Source organism: Notechis scutatus, chromosome 1 (assembly GCF_049901735.1).
Source record: "Notechis scutatus isolate UNSWTSFEM ecotype Mainland chromosome 1, rNotScu1.2, whole genome shotgun sequence".
Lineage (NCBI taxonomy): Eukaryota > Metazoa > Chordata > Lepidosauria > Squamata > Elapidae > Notechis > Notechis scutatus.
In genome coordinates, this window is record NC_142009.1 from 206,786,866 (window position 1) to 206,805,013 (window position 18,148).

The following is an 18,148-nucleotide window of genomic DNA, read 5'->3' on the forward strand; positions in this document are numbered from 1 at the left end:
AACATGTGTTTATCTGCTTATTAGGAATGTGACTTGACAGATGTCAAAACGTTATGAACTAATGTTGAGGGTTTTGTTTAATAGCAAAGGCACACTTTATATTCCTATAAGGAATGCATATACCCAAGAATATAGCCAACACTGTATGAAAACAAAATTAGGATGAATGCATGTTCTAGGACACAATATCATGAATACAATGAAGGACCAGCTTTGATTTACAATACTGAAACACCAACTAATCCTTTTAAACAGAAAGAACAGCAGCTACAGGGCAGATTGACTCTTATTGCTTCTAATTCTGAATTGGAAAGGAAGATAATTTTGTTACTTCTCCCTGAAAGGCCTGGTTCTTTCAACAATTAATGTCAAGCAAATTGGGTGTGTAAATCAGGAATAACCTAGAGGAAGATATAGGAGCTACAGCATTAGCACAAGAAAGCAAAATATGGTTGTTTCTTCTCCTGGGCTACTGACTTTTTTGGCACCTCCTAAATCATTGGGATTTGTGCACATATATAATTCCATTATTTAGCACAAGGATGTGCAGTCAAATCTTTAAAATAAGTCCATCGTATGGGTATGTGTGTTATACTCATATATCTGCATGTGCACATGAAATAATATAAAGTACACTATACAATATTCATGCTTTTTGCACATGTTTAATGGAAAAGGAATATCAACCGAGGCTGGGTTTTTTATGTTCAAGCTTCTCTAAAAATGACTTGAAAGTTTGGGCAGATTGTCAGGGCATGTTCATCAGAAACAATCCTCTTCTCTAACATTCTTCCCTGGATGTTGGACACAAGATCTTCTCTGATCAACAAAAAGACAAAGCATGAATATTCTGTTGCCAAAATAGTATTAGATTCCAATTTTGGCAAGTCATGGATGCCTTATAATAGGCATCTCTCCACATAGGCATCTCTCCACATGATCTCCTCTGAAAAAAAACCTGTTATACTGAGCTTAAAATAGAACTTTAATGCAATAAGATTGTTTCCATGCTCAACAGGGTCCAATTCTGATTACGGACAGATGGATAATAAAAAGGCCGTTAGCTGAACAGAAAAATTGAATTGATATATGGCAGATTGAGAGTGATATAACAATTAGAGAAATTGTGTGGTGACTTTATTTAGATGTATGTGTACTATGCATTGCTTCATCTAATATTTCTTAACATATTTTCCTTTCAAATTTAGTCCCAAGTCTTCCATTATAGAGGAGAAAAGTAAGCATGTTAGAGCAATATTTATTTCTTATAAGCTTTCAAAATCAAAGTCAGGTTGAGTAAATATTATACAATAATAATATTTAGCCAGCATAGCTGAAAGGTATCTAAAAAGTCCAAACTTCTATTAATTAGGAAACCTACTATAACACCATTCTCTAAGATGGCTTTTCAAGTAATTTTCTTCACAAAGTCTCTCTCTCTCTCTCTCTCTCTCTCTCTCACACACACACACACACATACAAACACACAAAGCAAAATTTGATCTACAGTACCATTAAATGGATCTTAGCACCTAGGTATTCTTCCAGAGTTCTATTAAAATCTTTATATATAATTTATTTTTTTCTTGTTCTTCGAATCCTATATTCAGAAGCAATAGAGACCAAATGTGGTCCACCAAGCTCCATGGCAGCTGTTCAGATACTATGGTAGAAGACAATTATGGGCTTTTTTTTCTATCCTATTTAGAGACAAACCTAAATCTTCCAGCCCTTCCCCACAGCATCTAGTCTCCAAGAGCCTGGTTGGGTCTTTTTTAGTCAAGGTAGTATTCTTAAATTACAGTCCCTAGAAGTTGCTTCAGGATTCTAGATGAGCTTTGTCAAAGCAGGATACAGAATGAAATGTATTTTCAAAACATATATTATTAAACAGAAACACATCATAACAATATCAATATTTGCTGCCAGATGATTAGGCATTCTAACACTCTATGTTTTCCTATGAGGGAAAACATGTATGTTTCCATCTCCATTATCTTCCATGACTTCCAGAAAATCAACTTGATTTGTGTACCTTTCCAGTAAATTCAGAATGCTAGTTTTCTAAGATTATAAATTACAAGAGAAAAAACATCAAGAATAATGTAGGCTTGTCATTTCAAGGCAGGCAAAGGGAATCTATGATCCCACAACACCAAAATTAGCCAGTATAGCCGATGGTGATGGATGATGGGACCGTTGTTCACCAACATTTAGTGTTCCTCAGGTTTCTCATCCCTTCTGCCAGGAGTCCCCAAACGTGGCAACTTTAAGACTTATGGACTTCAAATCCCAGAATTCCTCAGCCAGCTGGCTGGAGAATTCTGGGATTTGAAGTCCATAAGTCTTAAAGTTGCCACGTTTGGAGACCTCTGCCTCCTGCAGAGAGTCACCCTCCACTTTGAGGAAAAGAAAGAGCAAAGGCAGAACTAGTAACATTGACTCAATGTTGAACTAGTAACATTGACTTTACATTCATAAGGAAAATTAACATTCAAATAGAGGTAATATAGAGTTGGATTTAATGTTGTCTGTTTGACTATGGAAACTGCTGGTAGGATAAATTTATCCTTTCCCCACCTCTCTCACACTCTCTCTCCCTCTCCCTCCCTCCCCCCTCTTCTTTCTCTTTGTGCTATTCCTTTCCACCCTTCCTCCCTATGTAGCCTAAGTGTATTGTGGAGAATTGGAGCAGAAAAAGAAAGTAAATAATTTCCTTTGTGCAATATGTGGGTTGGAGCCAAAACAACTCCCTTTGTTCTCTTTCTTTTAAAGTGCAAAGCCATTTTCAAACTACTGGCAGTAACAATCTTTAAATCCCATAAATAAATACAGTTCTGTCTTGGACAGTTGCACGTTTGAGAATGTTTCCTTAGTTTTCCAGTATGGGTGCTCTCCCTTTTATGAACTGTCTTATCTTCAAAAACACAAATGTCAACAAATCATGAACTCAAAACTTGACTGAAATGCATTAGCTACTTTAAAGCTCTGGTAGCCTTATGGTACTGGACTGATTATGCCTTGGGACATCATCCAGAAAATAATATTGCAGGTCTGATAAAGGTTCTTTAATAATGACCTGTAAGCTGCCCACATTTGAGGACTGAATGAATTATGCCCTTATACTTTTGAATAATTAGAGTAATTAGACTACCAACCACCTCTTCTTCTGTTCCTAAATTTTGACTCTCCATCCATTGGAAATTCTGTCAGGAATTCTAGCCACTGTAGTTGTTTGTAGATATACTATGGTTGCCTATAGCCAACCAGTCTGAAATAAATTTTGACAATAACAAGCAACAGTAGAAGAATGATAATAATGTAGGAACTGCACCTTGCAATTGGCACCACATCAATAATAGCATCATCTCACCTTAACATACACGGTTTGTGGTTCCTGCACATTATCTTCCTCTAATACAGGAGTGTCAAACTTGATTTCATTGAGGGACACATCAGGGTTGTTTTTGACCTCAGGGGCTGGGGTGGGCATGATCAGGGTGGGCATGGCCAGCTTGACATCACTCGTGTCAGGAGTGTCTGTGGTGGTCCAGGTGCCAGTGAAAATGGGCTCCCAAGCTCCATTTTCAACTGCAATGGCCTCCTGCTGCCCTCTGCCAGTGAAAATGGGTGCCCCCCCCCCCCAAGCTCCATTTTTGCGGGCAGAGGACAGCAGGAGGTCGTCGCAGCCGCAAACAGAGCATGGAGGGGAGGCACGCAGGCCTCCTGAGCTCCATTTTCACTGGCAGAGGCACTGCGGTCTGATCCGTTGCTGTTTCTAGGGTGGCCCTGCGGGCCAGATCTAAGCCTTGAGTTTGACAGCCCTGCTCTAATAGGCTGCAATCGTTCATAAGCAATGCCAGTCTGGATGTCACAGAGAAGAAACAAGCCCAACTTTGTGCAAAAGAACTAATGGATACAAGTTTGATTTCAAGGGTCAAAACAAGGACAAAATAACATCAAGAGCATCTCAGTCTCAAAGTACAGTATATTCCCTTACAGGTCTCAAAGTAGACATTTTTTTTTGGCGGGGGGAGTTCACTAGCACAATTTGAGAGATTGCTGATCTTACGTACAATGAGTGGTTTCAGGCTATCTCAAAAGATCTTAGCAAATTCAGTGGGCCTTTGATAATTGTTAATGGATAAGATACTTGTAATTAATTTCACATGTAATTTGCATCTGTACAACCACCCTGTTGTTCCCTCCCTTTTTTCTGGCACGCTCATCCCAATTTAAATGCTGTATTAGTTTAGTCACTCAATGCATCTGATGAAGTGGCTTGTAGCTTATAAAAGCTTGTGTCTTTTAATAATTTTGATTAGCCAGAAAAGGTGTTAGCAGATTCCTGCTCGCTCATGTCCCACAAACATACTTTCCTGATTATGTCATGTCATCTCTTTGTCTATGTCATATTTTGAAGGATGTCTTTAAGGGTATTTTCTGAAAGGCTGTTGCTTAAATCATTCAACTGAAACCACTGTAAAACATTTCCTCCCTACCTTTTAAACTAGATTGCCTGCTATAGATTTACAGAATCTTAGATTTGGAAGGTACTTAACATGAATATATAGTGTAGCTCCATGGCTGATCATATACCTAAAACATTCCTGACAGGAATCTCGGTGGTGTAATGTATGGTTTTGAGCCGATGAGAATAACAGCAGAAGACATCTGTTTCCCCGAATACTTTTTTGGGGTTTCCTGAAGGCATTTCAGTGGTGGGATTTAAATTTTTTTTACTACTAGTTCTGTGGGTGTGGCTTGGTGGGCATAGCATGGCTTGATGGGTGTGGCTTGGTGAGCATGGCAGGTGAAGGATACTGCAAAATCTCCATTCCCTCCCCACTCCTGGGGGAAGATTACTGCAAAATCCCATTCCCTCCCCACCCCACTAACCTGCTTTCCAGCTCTGTTGTCCTGGGCAGGACAACAAAAGAAGACCCAGCCAATCAAGAGGCAGAGGATAGATGAGAGCAGGGCCACTCAGAGGTGGTATTTGCCGGTTCTCCGAACTGCTCAAAATTTCCGCTACCGTTTCTCCAGAACTGGTCAAAACCTGCTGAATACCACCTCTGAGGCATTTGGAGTATTCAATAAACTGACATTGGACTCACTATCCCTCTGGATATTTTTATGATTTTATATGCTCCTTCTCTGGCACACAAACCTGCACGTGTATCTATTACACAGGAACCCAAGGCAAATATATAGTGCACCATCCTCCTATATTTCTTCACAATAATCTTGTGAGGTAGTTTGGGCTGAGAGTCAACAAGTGAGTTGCTGTAGCTGCAGATAGAGTAGAAACAGATTCTCTCTGGTGTCAAATACATTAGCCACTATATACAGTATAAGTCCTTGCCCATTTTGTTTCATTTTTCAATTGCTTCATACTCTGAAACTGAGTATATACTAGCTCATCCTTTGGCTACCAAAATCGTGCCCTGGTCCTGCCCTAGTCCACAGGAGGGCATGTGAACCCATTTTTAAACTGTCTCTTATGGCTTTTTATAACCCAGTGGAAAAACCAGCAGGAATTCTAAGCTGTTCTGAGGTGAGAACTACAACATACATCACTGTGGTGATAATTAAATTAAAATATGAGCATAATTATGCCACCTGGAAAAAGACAGGGGAGGTCATGGTTAAGCGATGACACCAAGTGGCAGGATATGGCATGGAGGAGGAGAAATGAAGAAATAGAGAATGAAAGAAGTGATCATCTCCAGAATCATAAGGAAGGATACAGAATGAGGAGACAAGAAAAGATGGAGGAGGAAGGTCATGAAAGGCACTTTGCAAATTCTACCTAATGAACTTCTCAGTTGATATAGCAATGATGAAGCTTTGCAAATGAGTTCAGAAAGAACATCAGGCAGTACAACTGCCTCTTCCAAATGACATCCTTCGATGCCAAGGAAGCCCTTACAAGGAGGAGCAGATGGAATCCTCCTATGATTATTCAAGGGCAGATCCATCATTCCATTGGATATTTAAATCCAAATTTATTGAACTGTCAGAGTGTAGAATTGAGAATAGGATACTGCAAAGTGATAGAATTCAAAATGAAATTGTTGAATTATTGGAAGGAACAAGAAGGATGGATGGATGGATGGATGGATGGAAGGAAGGAAGGAAGGAAGGAAGGAAGGAAGGAAGGAAGGAAGGAAGGAAGGAAGGAAGGAAGGAAGGAAGGAAGATTTCTGAAGTTTTCTATCAGCTTCCCACAAGGAAACCCACTGAGGAAGCTGCAAAAAAGTCAAAAATTGCTCTTGCTCTCCCTGCTTTTTTGGCCATGCATGGCCATCCTCTTTAGGTAAGGAAATCTCTCTGAAATAATGGCTCAACATGGCATGGGTTGTTTAGTCCGTATTAATGTAATGTAAATGCAATGTACTGTAATGTAAAATGTAAAAGGGAAAGGAAAGGAAAGGAAAGGAAAGGAAAGGAAAGGAAAGGAAAGGAAAGGAAAAGAAAGGAAAGGGAGGAAAGGAAAGGAAGGGAAAGGAAGAAAAGGAAGGGAAAGGGGGAAAGAAGGAAAGGAATGAAACGGAGTGAAAAGGAAAGGGGAAAAGGAAAGGAAGGAAAGGAAAGGAAGGGAAAGAAAGGGAAAGGAGGGGAAAGACAAGGAAAGGAAAGGAAGGAAAGGAAAGGAAGGAAAAGGAAGAAAGGAAAGGGGGAAAGGAAAGGAAAGGAAAGGAAAGGAAAGGAAAGGAAAGGAAAGGAAAGGAAAGGAAAGGAAAGGAAAGGAAAGGAAAGAAGGAAAGGAAAGCCTTATGTGTTTCAATCACCAACCACCAACGGATTGTGGACCAATTTTTTCTTGCATAGTCCATTCAAGACAGCTAGGCCAATATTAGGTAAGAAAATATAATTTAAATCCTGCTGTCATAACTACTGCTTTGGAATAATCATATGAAAATGGTGAGTAAAACTTTTTTTAAACTATGTTCTGACATCTAAGATAATAGATATCCTCAATCAACTAATTACTAAGCAGCAGAATGGCATAAATTCAGGTAAAACATTGGTTAATGCTCTTTAGACCACATTAATTAGATGTCCTGAAACTCCTACAGTTTTGAATGTATCAGCAAAACTTTTTATAGGTCAAAGCAATAATTCAGTTCTAGTGACCTCTAAAATCTTTACTAAAGTACTGTATATATTTACAACACACCACCAATTTAATACACAGAATTAAAGTTTTGTATTTTACAAAATCAAAGATCGAGTTTTTAAAAGTGTGCTCCTTATGATCTTTAAACATGATTAATTATTTTAGGCTCTGTTGGGCTCATTAGTAGATGTTTTTAGAAGTCTGATTATCTACCTTCTACTATTGGAAATATACCTTGACTGTATCCTTATGGCTTTTGGCTGTTATTGCTTAAGTAGTCTTACAATGATGAACAAAGTTATGGAAAGGAAATCAAGGTTTAAAGATGTTAATATATTGCAAAATACATTCCAAACATTTGGAATTTGTCCATTTAGGAAGAAATCAGGATTATTCTATACTTAGACTGTTGCCAAATTATTGTCATGTGATTCTAGAAAGATGGTTGTGTACTAGATGCCAAAGTTTGTCTTGATTAATTTTTCCAAGAGTGAGTACCATAGCTCTCCTCAATCTTTTTTCTCCATACTTAACAATTTCTTTAGCCTGTTTTCTTAGAACATGTCCTCAACTCCCTGTATCATCCCTGTTACCTCTGCTGAATTTGTTCTAACCTATCAATATTCTTCTGTAAATGTACTCAGAATATTAGGTCATTTTCCAGGTATGGAATTAGTGCAGAGTGAAAGAAAATAAAGATTTCATATATCTTTGCTACAGCACTTATTCTAATATAACGCAGAACTGTGTTAGTTCTTCATCTGTTGACTCACATATCTGGTTCATGTTCAGCATGTTGACAATGACTTCACCCTATATAGAGTTTTCAAGCTGTCTTACATGTTTGCCCCAGTGGTGCATTTCAATTTTTTTTACCATCTTCAGGATCCTTGTACATGGCCTGCTTTAGTTCTACAGAGGAATTATTGAGTCTGTCATCTGCACCTCTATAACTGTCTGGTTTGGGTCTGCAACCAAACAAGACAGACACAGAGTTCAAAAGATAATTAGAATGGCAGAAAAAATAATTGCTACCAACCTGCCTTCAATTGAGAACCTGTATACTGCACAAGTCAAAAAGAGGGCTGTGAAAATATTTACAGACCCCTCACATCCCGGACATAAACTGTTTCAACTCCTACCCTCAAAACGACGCTATAGGGCACTGCACACCAGAATAACTAGACACAAGGACAGTTTTTCCCCGAATGCCATCACTCTGCTAAACAACTAATTCCCACAACACTGTCAAATAATTTACTAAGACTGTATTACTATTCTTCTTCTCATCCTTCCTATCTCTTCCCGCTTATGACTATAACTGTGTTGCTTGTATCTTTACAATTTATATTGTTTTATTTGTTTCCTAGTATCATTCGATTGCTTATTAATAGCCTATGACTATCACTGTGTTTTATCTTATGATTCTTGATGAATGTATTTTATTTTTGCTTTATGTACACTGAGAGCTTATGCACAAAGACAAATTCCTTGTGTATCCAATCACACGAATTCTATTCTATTCTATTCTATTCTATTCTATTCTATTCTATTCTATTCTATTCTATTCTATTCTATTCTATTCTATTCTATTCTATTCTTTATTATCTGTTCTAACATTTTCCATGTATTGATAGTAAGCACACCAGTTGATAATTACTGGAATTACTTTTTTTTCTTTTTTGAATGAATGAATGAAATATTGCTATTTATTCTGAGCCTTTGGTATAGGGCAGGAGAGAAATTGAAGAAGGTACAATAATTGAGCACAAAAATTCCAACACTCTCCTGGGAGGAGCCATCAGAAATACAGTAACAGCATTTCTGGTTTCCCTCAAGTATATGTGAAGGCATCTGAAAATGTCATCAGATCAGCATCTCCATTGACAGAGTTTCTTAAGGGCATTACTTGGGAAATCTAAACATAGAACAGACATTTTAAGTAATACAGGAGCTTGTGTGTCAAACCATTATGGCATACAATGGTCTGACCTCTCTTTTCAAGTCAAAGCAAAATCTGTTTTTAGTGCCAGGGCCCAATATATGATAAATGAAGATGTTTTAGAGCAGTCAAAGAAATTGGGGCAGCAAGGTTAAGAACCAGAAATATAGCTGTCTCTAGACAGTAACCTTCATCCGTGCAATGCTTTATTTGATGCAGCATCAGGTCAAAACTAGAACTAATTATGAAATGACAGAAAAGAATAGTTTCTGCCTTCATACTCCTCAACTATTTTTATTAAGGTACCCAGGGGGCATTTGTTTTCTTTGCATTTTATTTGCAAACACTTTTTTTTAATCCATGGGTTTAGCACCTAATGTGATTCTGACCTTTGTCATTTTTTGTCAACACTGATAAATATTTTTCAATATGCCCAGGTTGAAGTGCATTGTTAGATTTTTTTAAAAGTTATTTTTAATTAAAACTATAAAAAGGGGTAGATAGGGTTAGGGTTATGTAGATAGGTAGCTGAATAGGTGGATGGATAGATTTGTGGATGGTTAGTTAGCTAGATAGCTTGATATTTAGAAAGATGATAGATAGATAGATAGATAGATAGATAGATAGATAGATAGATAGACAGACAGATAGATAGATATTGTTGCTGTTGTTCATTTGTATGCTACTAACTCCACTGATTTTAGGTGTTTTAAACTCCAAATAATTTGCAAATCCGAGTACAATGTATAAACTAGCCACAAATGCCATGGTCTCTGAGACATCTAAAGATGAGGCTCAGGAAAATTACCTTTTAAAACACACAGACAGTTACACAACTATTAGAAGTATTTTTTTTTTCCTTCCATGAATTGGAAGCTCTAATATTAGAAATCACAAAGATACTATATTTGTAATTGGCCAATTGCTGGAAGAGAACCATTTGGTGCAACAATTAAGGCATCAAGCTAGAAACCAAGAGAATGTAAGTTTTTTACTAAATTCCCTTCACCTGACAGTATAAATTGTCCATATTGAAAATTATGGAAGTTCATACTCATATTAGGAAAGTTTATTTTATCTGTATCACATTACCTGTCCTAGCTAAAGTTTAGGTTTGTGAACATTTCCAAGTATCTTGATGCTTTTGCATCCTCTATTTTAGTAGAGTGCTGTGGATCAACTATGTCCTCATTTGCTAAGTTAAAACCTATAATCAATATGGCTTTCTTCATAAATTGTATTGCTTGAAAAAATAGAACTTGAATTTGCAGTTCACATTTGCAGTATGCAGAACGTTTCAAAATTTATCCCTTGCTACAATGCCCCCCTTTTAACCCTAAGCAGCAGTTCTAAGAACTTTTTAACAATGTTCTGAGCTTGATATGATGTTTCAAACGCAAAAGAGAGCTCTATTGAACTGGAAATCCATCAAAAATCTTGAGAGCAGCATATCTCATACCCTGTGAAGCTGTTTTGCATTAGAAATAGGGTGTTTCAAACTCAAAACAGGATGCTTTGAGTTTTTTTTAAAAAAGTTTGGATTTGAAAACTTTTGCATGTGGTACATGGAGGTGCCCTGCTTAAAATATAGTCAGTATATTGAATATGGAATTAGCTACTCATTTAAATACTTCACAGGGTCGTTGGTGCTCTCTGAGATTGGTGGTTTTCTTGCAGACATTTCATTACCAAACTAGGTAACATCAGCAGGATTGTTGATGATGTTCTTACCTAGTTGGGTAATGAATTGCCTGCAAGAAAACCACCAACTTCAGAAAGAACCCAACAGTTGAACCCTGAGCTACAAATATTCTCTATTATAAATACATTGTAGCTTGAAATAAGGATGTAGCTGGGAGGACAAATATTTGATGAAAATTGCTGCCACCCGGGCTTCACTTTTTGTATGTTTAATTTTTGTGTTGCTTTTACTTCAAAGGGAAGACACTGTGGGGCATTCACATCTTCCTTTCATTCAGACAAAATGGCACCTGTCAATAATCAAGCTTCTGTGAAGCATAATCTTCACTGTTGGAGACTTTGTCACTTCATGGTTTTCACAAATATATAATCCAGTTGCTGAAATGCTGTTTTGGCATACTGCGTAGGCTAACATACTTGATGAAAACATTTCAGGTTATCTGAAATGGCTACTTCAAATCTCAACGAAAAAATGCTCTGCCCTACATATTGGCAAAAAAAATCAGAAAATAAAATACAGGCTGAATAGTCAAGACCTTGTTGATGATCCAAACTCTCAAGGATCTTGGAGTACTCATCTCTAATGATCTAAGTGCTAGAGCCCACTGTAACTACATAGTCAAAAAGGCGTTAAGAGTTGTTAACCTAATCTTACGTAGCTTTTTCTCTGGTAATATTACGCTAATAACTAGAGCATACAAAACATTTGCTAGACCAATACTCAAATACAGCTCATCAGTCTGGAACCCACATTACGTATCTGATATTAACACAGTTGAGAAAGTCCAGAAATATTTCACAAGAAGAGTTCTCTACTCCTCTACTTGTTGCAGAATACCTTATGTCACCAGACTTGAAATTCTAGACCTAGAAAACCTAGAACTATGCCACCTTCGGTCTGATCTAAGTATAGTATATAAAATCATACATTGCAATGTCCTACGTGTCAATGAATACTTCAGCTTCAACCATAACAACACAAGAGCAAACAATAGATACAAACTCAAGATTAATCGCACCAAACTTGATTGCAGGAAATATGACTTCATCAACAGAGTGGTCAATGTCTGGAATACTCTACCTGACTCTGTAGTTTCTTCCCCAAACCACACCAAACTTGATTGCAGGAAATAAGACTTCAGCAACAGAGTGGTCTGGAATACTCTACCTGACTCTGACCCCAAAAACTTTAACCTTAGACTGTCTACTATTGACCTCACCCCTTTCCTAAGAGGTCTGTAGGGGGCATGCATAAGTGCACCAACGTACCTACCATCCCTGTCCAATTGTTTCTTTTTTTCTTCTTATATGTATCCATGTATTCATAACAATGTTTTTTTTTTACTTATACCTATTATTTTGTAAGCAATTGACAAAAATAAATAAATAAATGAAAATAAATTTTAAAAGCTAACTCTGCCATTAGACAGGACTCCTAATTTATTCTTTAATCCTAACCTTGTTGAACATATTTTACCTTCCATTGAAAACAGTGTTTGAGTGCCTAAATGGATCAATTAATATTGACTTTTGCACGGCAAGCAGAAGCAAATAATTGTCTAAAAGAAGATATAGGCTTAGATTAGGAACAGTAGAATTGTGAAGGCTTTTATCAGTAGGCTTCAGTTCATATTCATAGTTCATATCATCATGAATAAAGGAAAACATGATTGCCCTACTTTTTTTTAACCCAGAACAATGTATTTAATTCCACATGAATTTTAAAAAAAACACACACTCATGTTATTAATTTCAGAAATTGGTTTAGGATACACAGACAGACAGGCAGACACACCAAACTGGGAGAATCTAGAAAAGAAAGAAAATTCCCTTTTGGATTGCCCTTGAATGTGCTTTTCACTTTGCAGGCTACAAGTGGTAACACTATTCCATCAGATGGTCCCATATTGTTAAAGGGGCAAAAATATCATAATAAATGGCCAAAACCATATTCTACTTTTTTTCCAGGTATTGGCTTATGTTGAGTTATGGTGATTTACATGCATTCCGTCCTTTGAATTTAAAGGGATGCTGGCTTTTATTATTGAATCCCTAAAGAAAGAAAGAATAGAATAGTGCAGCTAATTAACATTGGGAAGCTTCTAACTGCATCAGGCCTTGTTTCTTGTGACTGTTACCTGAAGGGAAGAGCTGGTGAGGTTACCCTGCTGATCTTTTCAGAAGCAATCAAATTCCTGAATTAGGAAGACAAATGACCCCCTCAATGTTCAAATATTTGTTCTTTCCAACTAATACAGGGTGAAGCAAAGATTGTTGCTTGGAGCTTGAGTGTGGGTTCTTTTGGCAGGGGGAGAAGATATTGATTTGCTTTTGGAGGAGGCTTTCAGTACATATACACAAGATAGCAATAGCAATAGTTTTTATATAGACTTATATACTGCTCCACAGGGGCTGTGTGGCTCAGTGGCTAACACTCCGAGCTTGTCGATCAGAAAGGTCAGCATTTCAAATCCCTAGCACCGCATAACAGAGTGAGCTCCCGCTACTTGTCCCAGCTTCTGCCAACCTAGCAGTTCGAAAGCATGTAAAAATGCAAGTAGAAAAATATGGAATATGTATATGTATATGTATGTATGTGTATATATATATATATATGTTTTCTGAGGTTCTCGCGGGTATTTGTATCTGGATCTTTGGTTATTTGGGTTTTCTCCCACGTAAGATTGGAGGTATCTAGGCAACGTTTATATATATATATATGTGTGTGTGTGTGTGTGTGTGTGTGTGTGTGTGTGTGTGTATGTATGTATGTATGTATGTATGTATGTATGTATATATTTGATTATTTGGGTTTTCTCCCGTGTAAAATTGGAAGTATCTTGGCGACGTTTCGACGAAATCTCATTCGTCATCTTCAGGCTTGTGTCTTTGGCTTTGTGCTTCTCGGAGTAATGTGAGCTTGCAGCTGCTTCTTCCTTTTAACTGCTAGTGGGGATGTGACTTGAATGGGTGGGGGTTTGGCTGTGTTCTGATTGGCTGGGGGGTGTGTTCTCATTGGTTGGGGGGTTGGCTGTGTTCTGATTGGTTGGGGGGTTGGCTGTGTTCTGATTGGCTGGGGGTGTGTTCTGTTCAGGTGGGGGCTTGGTTGTGCTCAGGTTAGTCTTAGTTGCTGGGGGATTTTAGCTGGTGAGCTGTGATCCTGTTGTTTGGCTTCATGTTCGTGGTCGTGCCACATCTTCATGGTGGGCGTCCGTTCGCTTCATGTATGGGTCGGAGGGGTTTGAAGCGGGTAGTGATGTAGCTGCGGTATGGCTTCTGGTCCGTGGTCAGAACACAATCAGAACACAGCCAACCCCGCAACCAATCAGAACACAGCCAAACCCCCAACCAATGAGAACACACCCCCACCTAATCAGAACACAGCCAAGCCCCCACCCAATCAAGTGACACTCCCGCTAGCAGTTAAAAGGAAGAAGCAGCTGCAAGCTCACATTACTCCCAGAAGCACAAAGCTAAAGACACAAGCCTGAAGATGACGAATGAGATTTCATCGAAACGTCACCAAGATACTTCCAATTTTACACGGGAGAAAACCCAAATAACCAAAGATCCACATACAAATACCCGTGAAAACCTCAGAAAACACACACACACACACACACACACACACACACACACACACACACATATATATATATATATATATATATATATATATATATATATATATGTATATGTATATGTATATGTATATGTACATGTACATGTACATGTACATGTATGTATGTATGTATGTATGTATGTATGTATGTTGTGGCTCCGATTCCCGAGCCTGTGCTCTTAGAGGAAGAGGACTTGGAAGATGAGGAGGAGGAACTGGGAATGCCTTCCTCCCCAGGACCTTCCTCTCTGGCAATGCCTTCCTCCCTGATAATGCCTCAGGTTTCATCGGACAGCCGAGAGGAACAGCCTGAGATTAATCAGGAGGAAGGCATATCGGAGCAGCCCTTGACAGGGAGGCAAGAGGAAGAAAGTTGGCTTGATCCTAGGCAGCATCATAGGAAGAAACGTGAGCAGCAACGTAGGAGGCATGGGAGGGTCAGAGAGTGAGCTGAGTCATTGAGCCACACCTCACAGGGGATAAAAGTGGGTGTGTTGTCGGCTGGAACTTTGTACGGGACAAAGTTTAAGCTTACTTCAGGTTTTCTTTGTGAATGATTTTTGTGGTCTGCCTTGTAATTGTCTGTAAGTAGCTTTTTACTTGTTATTAGTTCGGACTTGGCAGGCGTGTTCGAATGCCAAGGACGTTATCAGTTCCAAAGAATTAACTCTGTGAAGTCCAAGCCAGCCTGCCTGTCTGTGTTTGTGTGAGTTTGTACTCTTTCATCTTTTGGAAAAGAAGGTGAGACAGAATATAGAGACAGTTCTATAATCTTTGGGGATTGTAAATTACTTCTTTAAAAAATTTTTTTTTTCCAAAATATCTCCCTAATATTCCCCCCCCCATTTTATTCTGTTGGAGTAAGGGTACCTCCCCAAACAGTGTTAGCCCAATTTTAAATTGCATGGGGATCTACCAAAGGCTTTAAGACTGATGAAAAAAGCATACTTGAAAGAGCCACAATAGAGGTTGTGTGGCCTTGTTCTTCATTTTTTTTCTTGATTTCAGTAGAAGAGAAAAAGACAACAGAAGGATGCACCTAGTTTTTTTTTTTGGGGGGGGGGGGAATCAGAATTAACCTCAATACTAGAGAAACATTTTGCTTATTCTGTTCCCACATAACTAGAAAAAGTGGAAAAATGGAGAAAAATAAGATTTGTGGACTGAAAAGCCATGCATACTTTCCTTTCTATCTGTTATACAAATTGAACATCCTTGCTCTCAGAGAAAGTGACCTTTGCATGTACAGGAACACATTGACTGCAACTGCCCACCATTGTTTCAGAACATTCAAAAAAAAATTAGTACAGGTAGTCCTTGACTTACAACAGTTCACTTAATAACCATTCGAAGTTACAACGACACTGAAAAAAGTGACTTATGACCATTTGTGACAACTTATGACCATTGTACATATGACCCATGGAAATGTGATTTACATTTATATGCTTGACAAATGACTCATATTTATGATGGTTTCAATATCCCTGGGTCATTGTGAATCCCTTTTGCAACCTTCTGTTGAGTAAAGTCAATGGGGAAAACAGATTCACTTAACAATTGTGTTACTAATTTAACAACTGCAGTGATTCATTTAACAAATGTGGGAAGAAAAGCTATAAAATGGGGCAAAACTCATTTAACAAATTTCTCACTTAGCAACATAAATTTTCGGCTAAATTGTGGTCATAAGTTGAGGACTACTTGTATCTACCTTAGCAGATTTTTCTCGTGTTTAGTGCATATTGGGTCTACAGCAGAGGTGGTATTCAGCAGGTTCTGACCAGTTCTGGAGAACCGGTGGCAGAAATTTTGAGTAGTTCGGAAAACCGGCAAAACTACCTCTGACTGGAGATTTTACAGTATCCTTCCCCTGCCACGCCCACCAAGCCACACCCACAGAACCAGTAGTAAAAAAAATTTGAATCCCACCACCGGTCTGCGGCAAATATTTTCATATCTCAGAACTTCATTTTTTAAAAAATGGTTTTATTGAAAAATATTCTACATGTAATTCTGCCATTTGTGTTCTCTTGTGCATATTTTCACAAATTTGACAATCTGGCAATTCTTGTAACTATGAGCTTGGCTCATGGAGAGTATGTGGATATAATTATATAGCTCTCTTTCAAACAGTACAGAACTGGTTTGAATATCTTTTTTCCAAGATGCTTACTGAAGTTGGATTTCCTGTTGATCGTCAGACATTGGAAATCTGCCATCCTTAGATATATTTTTTTTCAAAATCAATGATGCCTGCAATGTGCTGGGACACTGAGAACATTAACAGGGAAAATACAGTTTGCGGTGTAGCAGGGGAAGTAATTTTCTGCAATACATCTAAAGTGTCATCAGTACATCAAAAAACTTCAAGGAAACTTGTTCTCCTGAAATTGAAGTGGATTAACACCTAATCTTCAGCGTTGTGCAGTGGTGTGCAAAGGAATGGACATCGGGACTTATTTTTGTTATACTTGGATTACACTAGAATTGTGCTAAAAACAAGACATTTCATTACAAAAGTGTGTTCAGGGTTTTATAAGAAACTAGACAACCTGTCACCCATTGGGTCATCATTTCAGAGATATTTCCTTACCTAAACAGAGAAGCAGAATGACCATGGGTAGGTAAAGATCAGTGGAAGTGGAAGTAACATTTGACTTCCTGTTGTCTTCACCATTAAATTTCCTTGTGGGTATATAGCAGTGTCAGAAATCTCCCTCCCTCCCTCCCTCCTCCCTTACTCACTCACTCATTCCATCTTTCCTTCTATACCAGCAGGCAAGTAAGTGAAGGAAAGCACATGGGAGTATAAAAAACAGAGGAACTAGTGCAGGGGGCATCATTTTTCCATTTACTTTCTCCTTACAAGCTTTCCACAAGCAAATATTTTGTTAGTGGAAAGGTGGGGGGGAGGAAGCATCAGCAATCATATCAGTTCCCCATCAACTTGTGGGAACCCATCAGCAAATGTTGAAAATGATGCTCATGTGACTCTGACTGAACATAGCAGTGACACTTAGCAACAAGGCAGTGGCACTAAAATTGCAAAGATTTCACCAGGTTTCCTTCCCTCAGAATAATGGATCCTATCATTCTGTAAATTGGTTAATTTGAGATGTCTTTTTGACAGTTTTGCCCTATGATGCAGCATTTCATCCAAATGAAGGATACAGAGTATCAAACAGTCCCAAGAGATTTAATCTTCTATCTTCTCTTTTTCTTTCTTATATGTATAAAAAGGATGTGTGTGTGTGTGTGTGTGTGTGTGTGTGTGTGTGTGTATGTTCCAGCATAACTTTGGAACGCCTCGAGCAATTTCAACCAAATTTGGTACACAGATGACTCTGGAAACAAATACTGTGGGGATAAGACACTCCTAACACCCCTCGGTGTGTGTGCGCACCTTAAAATGGCTACTAATGTACAGCACAGTGGACTTGCCACGGTAACGGCTTCACAGTACTCCACAAGGGGGCTCCCACTTGTGGAGGAATAGAAGAATTGCGATGCTGCGTGAGAGACAGTACAACAGCGTGAGTCCCGACTAGAGGATTTTCCTGTCTAATAGGAAATACAATGCCAGGCAATGCCGGGTTATTGGCTAGTAGTATATAGCAGAGAGGAACTTAGGTCATCATTTCAACAGTGAGCTTGAACTGAAAGGATGCTTTTCTTTTCCAGGTATAAATACATGTGGGATATTAAGTAGGTAGGAAATGGTAGCCATTATCTAGTATATTCACAGAAGAAAATAGCA